Below are 14159 nucleotides of genomic sequence, written 5' to 3'. Positions count from 1 at the left end.
TTTTTTTTACTTCAATTCATCAATTATATCATTTCAACTGTGTTTGAAGTATCTGGAATATATGAATGAAGGTGTAACATACTGAGTAATATAAACAATGCAAGCATTAATTTGTCATTAAGATGAAATGTATTGCTTCTGTTTTGTCAAAAACTCTCGACGCCAGAAATGAGATTGACCTAAATATGCATATACACATATTTACAGAGGATGCAAGAATCAAAATAGTCCGTGTGCATTCTGTTCAAATCTACTAATTCATTGATCATTATGTGAAAAACACTATTGGAAATTGTAGTTCCAACTTAACATTGTCAAGTAGTCTATAGTTCAAATAAACGATATAGTGCAACCTATGTTCCAACAGCCCCCTTTAATAATATAGTTAGGGAGCTAACTAATATCGTTATTCAATAATAATTTCTGATTATATAATAATCACAATAACTATATAATATGTGTAATGAAATATACATATAATCTCTATAATAAATATGTTGTTTATACAGGCGAGTTGGAAACTAGGGATTCAAATAACAGGGTAATAATTGAAAATACCACTGAATAATACTTACTCACATATAAATACAATCGATTGCTTCAAAAACACTTCACTAACTTTCTTCGAAAGCTTCTGATAATTCCTTTTCCATATTCTCTGTTCCACTATTACTGTCGTAATTTAAATCAATAATGAATATTTCCACCATTAATATGGAAGTGCCCAATCTCCATATAGTCTTTTTCAACTAAAATTACTTTTTTAATCCTTTTCTGCCAGTCTTCTTCGGTAATATTAGATATCTCTTCTTTAATTAGCTATACTACCTTCTTATCATATTTTGGAAAATTATTTTCACGCATGATGCTTTGTTTCGATTTTCCCCAAATCAACTCGATGGGATTGAAAACACAAAAATAGGAGGGAAGTCTCAGTACGGTGTGGTCATACTTTTCAGCAATATAACCTAATTCCTCATTCTATCAAAGGTGAGTCAAAATACCGTATGGCGGTGGGAATTTATACTGCAGGATGACAAATTTCCGCCATTTAAATCATTGCTGAGGTTTTGGAAAAGAGAGCCACACTTTATTACATGTACACACAGAAAAGAACCCCGGCCAACATCGATCTCAAGAAAGTACCCTTGTAGTCCAGTCATTATAGTAAGTTCACCTCGGAATTCGAGATACCCAGCTGTAAGTCTGTAAATACCTGTATATTGACACCCTAAAAGTTGTCTCAAAACCTACATATGGTAGGGTGTAAGCAACTATTAAATTTCAAGGTCAAAGGTCACAAAAATCGGTTTTTTGCGCTTTTTTTGGAAATATCTCATTTCCTATGGGTTTTTTGCTATTTGTATTTATTATCAATATTGTAGAATACAAAATCCTCTACAAATTTTGTGAAAAAAAAATTTTTATACGGTGAACCGTTTTCGAGATAGAGGGCGGAGAGCACGCGGACACAGCATCACTTCAGGTCAACCGGTGCCTCCGGTCGAAAACGCGCCATATATAGTTGATGAACTATCGATAAATCAATGATAATAAATATTTGTCAATTTTTATTAACTATTATATTATATTTTATCATTTTTTTCCTAACTTATTCACTTTTTATTCAGTATTAATTTATTTAACAACACTTACCTGCCCATGTAATTGCAGAATTGTTAATGAAAATATAGGAATTATATTTGAATTTTAACCTAATTAATATTTATAACTTCTTACATGATGAAAAAAAACCAAATAAATTATGAATCAATCTTTTTATTAAAAAATATCATTGAATACATTTATTTTTATTAAAAGTAAAGAAATGGAATAAAGGGTACAAAAACTACAATTTATAATTTTAATCATCTTCTTCCTCTTCATCGTCGTCTTCTGGCTGCTGGTAAATTTCAAACTGGTCTTCATTATCGTCTTCAACGATGTCTCAAGTTCTTCCATGATTTCGGGGTCAAAGGTTCCATCTTCGTTAATGTCGCTCTGATATGGTAGAGCATTGAGACAAGCTTGCCCATTACATTGGCCACAAGCTAAAGAGCATTGCAAGCCCGCTTTCCTGCATCCGCATCGCGAACCACAACCACTCTTGCAGTTGCAGAAAATTGTATTTAGCAAATCTTCTGGAGCAGGGGGTAAAATTGTCATGATAGGCTCCAGAAAATCGTTTCGCATCGCCCAACCCCATACCTGGGGTTCCAAATCATGTCCTAACCAAGTTTGAACTTGATAATATACACGGTTGAGATGTTGATGAGCAGCTGCACTTGTTGGTGGAATATTTGAAAGCTGCACAGGTTTATTAAGTTTTGTAGACTTGACGTAATGCATATAACGAAGATGATCGAGACTTTTCACAGATTTCGGAGCATTATAGACTGCCAATAAGGTTTGAGTTCCACTCTCTAATAATCTCTGGGCCGAACAATTTTCTTTCTCAAATGCTGCAGCTAGTTCATCCAAATTTGTCAGTTTCTCAAAAACCTTTAAAAATGATTTTTTTCCCTTTTTAAAAAGCGCAGAAGTTGTGTCACAGCCACTTAATGCGTGCAGAAATAAATATGAATGAACTTTTAGTCGAGTATATCTCCGTTTTTACATTACCTTTCCCAACTTTTTTAAAGAAAATTTCTTGTTCGTAAGACAGTGTACGCCCAATTAAAATGACAAGTTAATCAATATCTTGTCCTATTATAACTGCAGTTTTTTTAGACTTTGATTCTTGATTGATTGTTGTTAAATAAATTAATACTGAATAAAAAGTGGATAAGTTAGGAAAAAAATGATAGAATATAATATAATAGTTAATAAAAATTGACAAATATTTATAATCATTGATTTATCGATAGTTCATCAACTATATATGGCGCGTTTTCGACCGGAGGCACCGGTTGACCTGAAGTGATGCTGTGACCGCGCGCTCTCCGCCCTCTATCTCAAAAACGGTTCACCGTATAAAATTTTTTTTTAACAAAATTTGTAGAGAATTTTGTATTCTACAATATTGATGATAAATACAAATAGCAAAAACCCATAGGAAATGAGATATTTCCAAAAAAAAGCGCAAAAAACCGATTTTTGTGACCTTTGACCTTGAAATTTAATAGTTGCTTACACCCTACCATATGTAGGTTTTGAGACAACTTTTAGGGTGTCAATATACAAGTATTTACAGACTTACAGCTGGGTATCTCGAATTCCGAGATTCTTACCTAATTTAAGCTTAAATGACTGGATTACTTGAACAGAGCAATGGGACCCAACCAAATTCATCGACGGAACAAAGACAAGTAGCTCTCGTAGTTAATGCCTTGTCTAATTACATAATGGTTACCGCATGTTTTTTAATTATTGATTTAATCAAAATTTTACAATTAAAAAAAAAGTAATTAGATTTCTCCAATGATTTTTGACCAGATAAATTAATATCTAATCAATATTTTATTTACAATGAGTTTAAAGTACAAAAATTAATGTAAAAAACAAAAAAATGTGTGGTGAAAAACTCAGACGAGATTGGTATTGTTAACGGTATCTGGTAAGCGGTATGTCTTGCAACAAGATGTTTCTACGGTACTTGCAACGATGAACTGTATTTTGTGATAGACGGTATGTCTTGTTACTAGTATTATCGGATGCAGACTCAAATTTATTTTCACTTGGTCCTATCCCCAAAAATTTTCTTTTGAGAGAGGGTAATTTATCAGGATGGGCTGGAATTATTGTCAAGTCACGTAGTCCTTGTACCTCTTGGAAAAAAGGATGCTTAGTTCGAAATTCGGCAAACAGAGAAATTAGTATGGATTGTAGTTGATAGTTGCCATAATTTCAAAAAGATATAGGAATGTAGAGAAACGTCACGTTATTTTAAGAAATCTCGCTATTTGAACCCATATAATATAGCCATGAAGAAATAAAATAGAAGGTCTTGAGAAAGTTAACAATAGAAGTATACGCCCTTTATTGAGGGTTAAGTTGCAGATTTACCCATCATAAACAAATACCAATAACCTAAAAGTTTCCAATTTCAAAATAAGGAGAAATGAACATAATAAACAATTTGAGATTGACCCAAGGGTCAGAAATGTTGAATGAAAAAATTATAGAGTTCTTAAAATCACGAAAAAAACACTGATACGTTTGAACACACATTATAGATGAGGTGCAAGAATTCATAACAAATTTGGAGGGGATACCAGAGAGAGTTAATCAGGACTTTCTGACAATGAAACAGATTACGATGAGTTAGGTTGCCAACTATTACAATTTCATTGTAAACGCCGTAATAATAAAATTGTGTAATTTTAGCTTTTTATGCGAGTACCTACATATAGTTTTCTAATTCACCTATTAACGATGTATCTACTTATTAATTAATACCCAAAAATTGATATTTCCAAATAAAATACATTCATCTCTCCCAACTACCTGGTAAATGCCTACGGGAAACAACTACTTCCCCGACTAATACCACGCTGGATATTATCAAAACCTACTGTGCTAACACCGCGCTGGATTTTACCAGAACCTACTGTGTAGGTAGTTCGGAGAGATGAATGTTTCGGAATATTATTTCGAAATATTATCTCTCGTTATTTCACGAGATGGATCTGTTACTAGTCAACAATTTTTCTCTTTGATGAAGGTTTCATATATGCAGCACATCCGCGTTGAAGTTACACCAGAAACATGGTTTCTGGTGTAACGAATCTGAAGCCGGCCCTGACCGATATCTCAGCCAGCGAATAAACACATGACTCACCGCGAACCGCCGCGAAAAGTCTAGGTGAGTAACGAAACCACTAGAAAAATCTGGAGCAATCGTTACCGATATAAAAGGCCGGCTTCTCGTCCAGAGAGGGAGTCTGAATTCAGAAAGCGAATCGAGCGGTTTAACAAATAATTCAAATAGTGAAGATCAATTAAGCGTTAGTTGCTAAGTGTTGAATATAAATTAGTTGTGATAGTGAAATATTGTTTACCACAGTTTATTATTTAATTTGTTACACTAGTTGGAAAATCCGGGTAAATCCTGTAAACACTCAAGCGATAGCGCTGGGTAGGTAACGCATCCACCCGCAAGTGAGAGATAATATGGCAGGTCAAGACATCGCCTGGAGTCCCCAGGTAGTGTATCTGAGTCTAACTATAGACCGCAGTCCCACCTGAGCCCAACATATGCAAACGATAAGGACAAAAGCGAGTGCGAGGATATCTCAGCTGTATCCTCTCATCGACCGCAAGAGCAAGCTAAGTCTCAAGAACAAAGTTTTACTTTAGGTTCGTTCCAACCAGCGTCAGAAACAGTTTCTGACAGTCAGGATTCTGCGCAGTAATGTGATTGCGTTCCAACGTGAGTTTCCAACCATTAGTAAACTATCAGTTTTCTGTTCCATCCAAGATTCAAACCTGTTCGAAATCTACCAGAATGGTTTGAGGATTATCTTCTAACCATCAATCTGACGCATGCGTATTCCGTATTACTGTTTCTGTTTTATGTTCATGCAATTTACAAACAACATAACCTGCAAAAATTGTTATAAAATAAATTATGTATTTGCTGGCGCAGGAAAAATTAGGAATTCTTTAAGTGAACCTAAAATATGAACATCTTTAATTACACAAATCAATTATTACGGTGACCTCCCAGTTCCATGTTGATTAGTAAATAGAATAGAGATATAAAATACTGCAACCTTCTTTTACTCTCCAGAAATACACTTGATTAGATTCATTTTTAAAGAATTGAAGGGGTTATATTTTTAGGTGTGACATTCGTTGTGGAATGTTTGAAATACAAACTGAGTAGAGAAAAATATCTTCTGTATAATTCAGTGTTCATATAGAAGTATTTGTTTCGAAAGATTTTTTTTCTTTCGTGTAATTCAATGTTTATATGAAAGTAGCTGTTTCAGGAGGACATTCTTTCAGTTTGTGTCTAAAAGTTACTTCTTTGCATGATTTACACATCAATGTATAGAGTTACTTATTTTGAAATTGATTACTTCCTTCCTTTCTTTGGAAGATTCCTTCATCCCCTTTTTTTGTATCAAGATGGAGTAGTAGAAAGCCAAAAACTTTCTTTCCCAAATTATTTTTAAAGGTTATGTTGAAATTCCATGCTAAACTTCAGTTGAACTATCAGCTGTTCCAATCAGAAATTTCAAATTAATCAGAAACCAATATTTACCAGACATGCGCGTTGACAACGATTTACAAACAGTTGGAAATCTGTTTGTGACTCAAGGTTGGAACGAACCTTTTATAAAACAATGTTCAAACCAGTGATACAGTATGCCTCAGGGGTATGGGGCCACGCAGCAAAAATACATGTCGATATCCTGGAACGGATCCGGAATAAAATCCTAAACTTGATAACACACGCTACATGGTACGTGAGGAACGTCAACATCTGAATCTGAATCTGCCTTACATACGGCAGAATATACAGATTCGAAATCGTGGAGTTTTCGAAAATGCCGAAACTCATGAGAATCCTTTAGTCAGGGCTGCGGTAGACTACGCTATCGACGACCCTCCCCGCTCTGAAAGGTCTCGCATTTTCGCGAGGTGAGATGAACTGAGTTCATCAAAGAACACGGTGGCGAGAATAGTCTCGACTGTGCATCGCACCTCTTAGGCTGGGGGCACGAAAATCGCGAAGGTCGAGCGACGGCGGACCGTTGGGCGGCGCGGAGCGATGAGGAGAAGTATCTTGCTTGGGCACGAAACTTATTTCGGTCAGTCGTGTTGGGGTAGAGTTGTGAGCAACATGTCACGTCATCGTAAGACAAGTTTACGTTGAGAAGAACTATTGGAGCCAAGTCTACTAATGAGAACTTAGTTAATATTACCTAAAGATGGTGTTCATTCAACAAATGAAGGAAGAAATAATTTGGCAAAATTTCTACTCTTTATTACGAGCTAAGGTGAACATTTTTACTGTCCTAGAGAGCAGGTTTTGACAAAATACACAAGATAAATTCTTCATTATCAATTTCCATTGGTATTATAATATTTTTCTACACAACACTACTGTAATCGCAGGCCACCTAATCACACTAGTTTTTTCTTGTCGCTTCCGCGTCGCCATCGCTCTCCTTCCGCCAGTGCATCGCTCGATCGCCCCGCCCCATCACCGCTCGTTTCGTGCGCGTCATCTATACTGTAGATGTTTTTGTATGCATCGCCACCGTTTCATGTCGCGTCGCTTCGCCATCACTCGGCCATCGCCATTTTCGTGCCCCCAGCCTTAGAATTAAACTAAGTCTAGCGAGACGGAGAGACAGGAGGTTAGACTTTAACTCACTTTAACGGAAGACGAGCAATCGTTGAAATTAATCGAGTACTAGGTATTTTGCTGTCTGGGTAGGATCTTTTTTGTACTAACGAGAGGTGATACCTCGAAACCGGTTTGTAGATGATCTATTCGGATGATTTCAGCATGATCCTGCTGCTGTGAAGTATCTTGCATAAATGTCTGTCGAATATAATTCAATATCGAGCGTAAATTTCACCAGAACATAGTGTGTAGGTAGTTGGGAGTGTTGAATGTTTCCAAAAATTCATTTTGAAAAATTTTTGTTTGTTTGTATAGTTTTGTATGCTATAAAAGCGTGTTTTTAGTCTTTTTAAACTACATTTATTTTATCTGAACTTTGGGATCAATCAGCCGTATATTGTTTAGAAAAATGACCATTGATATTTTGAAGAACAGCTACCAAGCCCAAGGAAGGAAGCAGGCACGCAAAGAAGGGTTACAAATAAGGCAGCAGGCGCGCGTGTTAATAAAAAAAATACTTTTTTCAAATGAAGAAATACATGTAAAGTGAGTTCGAACTATATCAAGAAGGTAACATACAGCGCCATCTGCCCGCGAATAGATCAAGCAATAATGTCGATAATTCTGTCATATACAGATCCCGAGCATTCAAACGGGAATGAATATGAAATGAAAAGGGGAGTTACAAACAAACAAACATACATACATACATACCTACAGGTGAAGCTAATAAAAGCGTGATAAAATAATAATAAAAATATACTTTTTCCAAAAGAATAATCACATGTAGAGTGAGTCCGAATTATATCAAGGAGGTTACGTAAAGCGCCATCTGCCTGCGAATATATCAAGCAATGATGTCGATAATTCTGATAAGCTGATAAAAGCGTGTTGAAAAACACTTCATTGTGAGATTTTCACTGAACAATTTTACAAATTTATATAATGATGATTTCTCTTTATTTAATCTTCAACTTGACCAGTATGAATTTTGTTCGGTCTGTTGCAGTTCTATTAAAGGCATATTAGCTTCTCTTTTAGGTTATAAAACATGAATGAAGGAAACTCTAAACATCGATATGTCAATTTTTTTGTTGAAAAAATCAATAGAAAAAAGTTATTACGCTTCGAAAGAACGTATCCCTTAATTTTGAAATTTGTTTTCGTTTATATTTTTTCAATATACGATACATATCGTATATTGGTAGGTCAAAAATGAATAATTGAATAAAATAAAAAAAACAAACACACGTTTCACAGTACGTCACTTATGAATATATATATATATATATATATATATATATATATATATATATATATATATATATATATATTCGTGATTGTTCCCCATGCATACGAACGTGATGACCGTCGGTTGAATATTTTATCTAATTGAAATTTGAACATCCAACGATTGCATATTAATTACTACTTTGCGATAACATATTGCAACAGCGTCACAAATCAAAGGTTAACGAATAGAGAATGAAACATGCCTGCATATATCATTATCGAATGTTATTAGCTAATGCATTTCTTTAACGTTCAGAAAGAGGCGTCATTCAGTCGCAGATCGAAGGTTATCTGTTGAATAAAAAAACATTATTCCATGCATAATTGTCGCATTGTATCAGCTTATGCACTTTAATTTATAATATCTCCAACGAATATGTAGTAAAAATGAAACACAAAATTTAATTTGGTAAGATTTAATATCATGTTTCAACAGCCGTGCGAGGGCTGGCGCATTTTAGAAGAGATACCGTTTTATTTGGAATATTTGGAAGGCTGCAACATCTTGAGCGATAATCAATGTGGCTTTCGGAAACAAAGATCAACAAGCGACCTTATATCGAATGACGTCCATATTTGGAATAACGCAATCGAGAAACATCGAGAATCAAGAGCTGTTGCGCTTGATATTATTAAAGCCTTTGATAGTGGCTTGTCGGATCATTTTTGTGTAAGGCTCTTCAGCTTTCTGAAAGAACGATCCCTGCAACTAACCGTCGATGGATATCTCTCGAGTACTCTCACCATCAACGCCAGTGTTCCCCAGGGATCCATATTGTCTCCAACCCTCTTTTTATTGTATATTAATGACTTATTGTAAAAAACCAAGAATCCAATATATTGCTTTGCTGACAACAACACACTTGTCTCGTCATTCCATTTAGATTCCAGGACATCGGCTACGGAGGAACATCTTCACCGGCAGCAGGAGGTTGCATATCTCAATGACGTTCTAGAAGTGATTTCGAATTGGGGTGAAAGTAATCACGTTCAATTCAGTGCATATATCAATGAGGATCTAGAAGCGATTTCGAATTGGGGTGGAAGTAACCAGATTCAATGTCAAAAAAACCAAGGCATCGGTTTTCTCCAAGAAGATAAATGTCTCCGAACCGGATATAATAATGTCAGGTCACAGAATTCCGCTTTCTGCTGTTTGAAAATGGACACCGATAAGTCTTGGCACAACGCTAGAATTGCAATGGCTGCTAGTAGTTATCTTACCACTGTACTGGATACAGTCATCCAGTTTTCCGAAGTCCATCGAGTTCTCTCAACCCTTAGGTGTAAAGGTGACATTGGTACGTGAAGAGTCGTCAAAAAGGCTTAAAGTTACCACTGTGAACAAGGGAATGACGTAAGTTCTTGTACACCCTCGTTGGCTCTTGTAGAGGATATCAGCAATGACCAGAAGGGTGTTGTCGTCGACGTCTTCGTCGAAGAAACATGTCAGAAGGTCCTTAATATACTCTGAGGGTTGAGAGAGTGAAAACAATAGAATGACGCAACTTCTTGAGCAACCCTGCTGGTTTTGATTGTCAATGACCAGAATGGGTTGAAGAAGAAGTGTCAGAAGGGCCTTAATTTAGTAGGTAACCCCTTTAGGGTGTGCAGAGGGTGTTTACTGATAATGAACTATGAAATGAGCTGTTTTTGAGGTTTTAATTTGAATAAAAAAGTAGGAAAATAAAAGACGTAATTCATTCACATTTTTAATTGGAGAACCAAGTAATTCATCAAACATTTTGTTTTATAATCATAATTCAAATATGGTTTTTATTTTACAATGATTACAAAACTGACGTTTTTGTTTTTTCTTCATGACTTTCATACTAGTTTCTTTTGGGGAGTTACAATTATTGCAGAATAAAATATTTGCTATGGATTCACTATGGATTCACACGCCTTCAATAATGTATCCCCATATAAATCATTAAAATCCGTGAGGGTATATTCAGAAGACATTTTGCTGAAAAAAGAAAAAATGAATGAGAGACGTTAATTTAATATTTTATTTATTTTTGATTATAATCAGATTTATTCTTCTGTTCCGCTATATTTTTATGCCTCTCCCTTTCTGCCAGCTTGAATTGGTATTTGATTGTTTTGTTCTTTTTAATGGGGGGAGTTCTAACTATATCCCTGTTTAAATCAGGGATATAGGTTGAGTAACTATCGTTATCCCAGTTTTCCTCGGTACTCATCTGTAAATAAAATAATATATATAATTGAATGTAAAAATGAATACATGTGGATTAAATTTTGTAACCCCAAGGTAATGTATCTGTTGATATATAATATATATCAAAATCCGTTTATCATCTGAAGGAGTTATTGCAATTTTTCTTTGATTTATTGTGTAAACTTCATGTTTCTTACTACGAATCAGATTTTCCGATACTTCAAAATGTTCATTCTTGAATAGACAATCATAATAATTTTGAAACGTTATTTCTTGAAGAGAAGCTTTCGTTATACCTTTATCTTTTTTTGTTATTAAATTTTTTTCCTTATCATCTTCATGCTCTCTTTTTATAGCATACATTTTTGATTTCAGCCCTATAAACTCGTCGATTATCAATGAAACTACTATCACAAAATTCAGAACCTAAAATCGAAAATACCTCACATTTACATGATGAAGAAGATGAAGAACCAAGTGAATTTAAACAATCTATTATGGAGAATATTCAGTCTGAAGATGAAGAAGAAATTGAAGAATCTGAAGATAATCGTTTGAAAGATATTACACAAACATCATATATTGATTATTTAGATCGGTATGATCCTCTTCCAAGAAAATATATTAATGGGTTATATAAAGATGTAGACAGAAAAGAGTTTGATCACAAATATGGTGTACTACTTGATGAAAATACTGAAAAACTTTCAATCGGTGATTCAAGACTGTATATTAATGGTCCTGATGTTATCGTTAAGAATAGAAGATATAAGGGAACACCAGGTTTATACGAATTACTGTTTAAAAAATATCCCATTAATTTCACTGAATAAGATCAAAAAAATTATAAACAAATTGTTTTAAAAACTAATGCTCATAGGAGGCATTATCAACCAAATAAACAAATTGATGGTAGTAAATTACAAAAGTATAAAAATATAATAGCTCCAATAACTTCAGGAAAAGGTATGTTTATGGAAGTAAATAACAATAAAATAGATTATATTAGATGGGATGATCCAAATGAACTTTGTGACAGATTACGTTTACTACTATCCTCAACAACTGCAGGACATTCAGGTCACCAAAACGAAATTAATTCGATTATTGAAGAATTACAAAAAGCTAATTTAATTGCTTGACTCTGTCAGTTGATATTAATACGAGAAGAATGGAGGTTGAAGCAAGCATGCAAATGATACAAGAAAAAATTTTTGAAACTTATGAAAATAGATTAGAAACATTTTATAATTGGATGTCTGATTTTCCAAAGGATAAACTTGCTGCGGCTGGTTTCATTTTTACAGGTGAAAGTGATATAGTTATATGTCCAAAATGTTGCATTGAAGGATACCACTGGGAAATTAAAGATAATCCACTGCTAGATCACTTTGAATGGCAACTGGATTGTATGTTTTTCAATAAGAAGGAGTTAACTAATTCATCTGAAAATAAAGGAAATCAACATTCAACAAACTATGAAAAAAATAGCTGTACTTCAATTACAAATCTAAATATTACTTGTAAAATTTGTTCAGAACGAGAAATGAATATATTATTCATACCATGTGAACATTTAGTATGTTGTATTGATTGTTCTATCACATGTAAAAATTGTCCAGTTTGTAGATCAACTATTAAAGAGTTCTTAAAAATTTTTGTTACATAATATCCTCTCTCAAAATGTTAGAAAGACATCAAAAGCAGTTAATAAAAAGTATTGATTAGCAGTGTATTTCACTTTTCTATTCTGTTTACATATGATAATTATTGAAAGTTGTTCAGTTGGAAATTAGCTCATTTCATAGTAATTATCAGTAAAATGTAACAAAGTTAATGATTATGAACAAATTGAGATCATCTTAAAGATTAAAATAATTATTTAAATTAGAACTTCGAAAATGAAGCAAATTTTATCAGTAAAATATGAAAACAAATGTAAATTAACATGCAAATTTTATCAGTAAAATATGAAAACAAATGTAAATTAACATCGTGGAGGTCTTGACTTAATAATTATTCAAATTAGAACTTGGAGTACTTGAACTTGAAAATGGAGTAAATTTCGTTAGTGAAATGTAAAAAATATTTACGCAAACTGACTACCGTTAGAAGTAGGAAAATAAAAGACGTAATTCGTCTACATTTTTTTTTATTAATTGTGGAAAATTAATCATATGTTAGGTATAGATAACAAATTTCTGGTAATGTTAAGTATTTTTTCAAATGAGCATTTGCATATTTATAAAAATCTTCTCTAGTTTGCCACCAAAAATCTTTGTAAGTTATGGATGGTTTATGGAATTGTTCAATACTGTGATATCCACATATTAATCGGCTTTTGAATGGAACAATAGGATAAAAGTTTTTGTGTGAACCAATAGCATATCCACATTTATATTTTTTTCCTTTATTCTTACATGTTATTGTAGAATCTGAAAAATGAAAATTAGGTAAAAAAAAAGTTTGTTGATTGATTAGGATTTTCTTACATAATGGTATTGATTTTTTAGTGTAGAAAGCTGGATATTCATTCAAAATTATCGTATCTCGATGTACTTTCAATAATAGAAAGCTACCATTTTCCAACTTGTATGGTGTATTAACATACATAACTTTTGAAGTTAGTATGTCGTGAATTTGTGAAATAAGAAGAATTATGTACAACAAATACATCGTTGTGTCTTTGAAAACAGTTCAATCACTACTACAACTACTAGTAGTATTGAGAGGGCTTTATACCTAATTTATTTCACTATATTTGAAAGATTTTTATTCATTCAAATTGAAACCTCAAAAACAGCTCATTTCATAGTTCATTATCAGTAAAATGAACCAAAATTAACTATTAATGTAAACAAATTGAGACCCCAAAGGTCACAATTTTCAATAAACTACCAAATGCGTCACAAAGAATACCATGTGGGCGAGGCGTGGCTCGACTGGGCTCCATCGAACCACTTTTTTAACAAAAAAAAAACACCCTCTGCACACCCCAAAGGGGTTACCTACTAAATTAAGGCCCTTCGGACACTTCTTCTTCAACCCATTCTGGTCATTGAGAATCAAAACCAGCAGGGTTGCTCAAGAAGTTGCGTCATTCTATTGTTTTTACTCTCTCAACCCTCAGAGTATATTAAAGACCTTCTGACATGTTTCTTCGACGAAGACGTCGACGAAAACACCCTTCTGGTCATTGCTGATATCCTCTACAAGAGCCAACGAGGGTGTACAAGAACTTACGTCATTCCCTTGTTCACAGTAGTAACTTTAAGCCTTTTTGACAACTCTTCACGTACCAATGTCACCTTTACACCTAAGGGTTGAGAGAACTCGATGGACTTCGGAGAACTGGATGACTGTATCCAGTACAGTGGTAAGATA

At 33.9% G+C, this 14159-nt stretch overlaps 2 long non-coding RNA genes across 2 annotated transcripts in view; one reads left to right on the top strand and one right to left on the bottom strand.

The window, feature by feature from the left end:
* LOC141483585 (uncharacterized) overlaps positions 1-11950 on the top strand; it is a 25800-nt gene extending 13850 nt beyond the window's left edge. Inside the window, exon 4 of the long non-coding RNA XR_012466169.1 lies at positions 11151-11950. This is a non-coding gene — a long non-coding RNA (uncharacterized lncRNA). The remainder of the gene's footprint in view (positions 1-11150) is intronic.
* LOC141483586 (uncharacterized) lies at positions 10279-14159 on the bottom strand. The gene is made up of 2 exons (XR_012466171.1): positions 14019-14159; positions 10279-10797 (listed from the first exon to the last, which is right to left on the bottom strand). It is a non-coding gene; the product is annotated as an uncharacterized lncRNA (long non-coding RNA).

This window comes from Leptinotarsa decemlineata, unplaced genomic scaffold (genome assembly GCF_025532065.1).
Source record: "Leptinotarsa decemlineata unplaced genomic scaffold, Ldec_3_MD MMD2_tig00003736_RagTag_RagTag, whole genome shotgun sequence".
Taxonomy (NCBI): domain Eukaryota; kingdom Metazoa; phylum Arthropoda; class Insecta; order Coleoptera; family Chrysomelidae; genus Leptinotarsa; species Leptinotarsa decemlineata.
The sequence above is the reverse complement of the archived record's forward strand: the minus strand, read 5'-3'. Positions and strand labels throughout refer to the sequence as shown.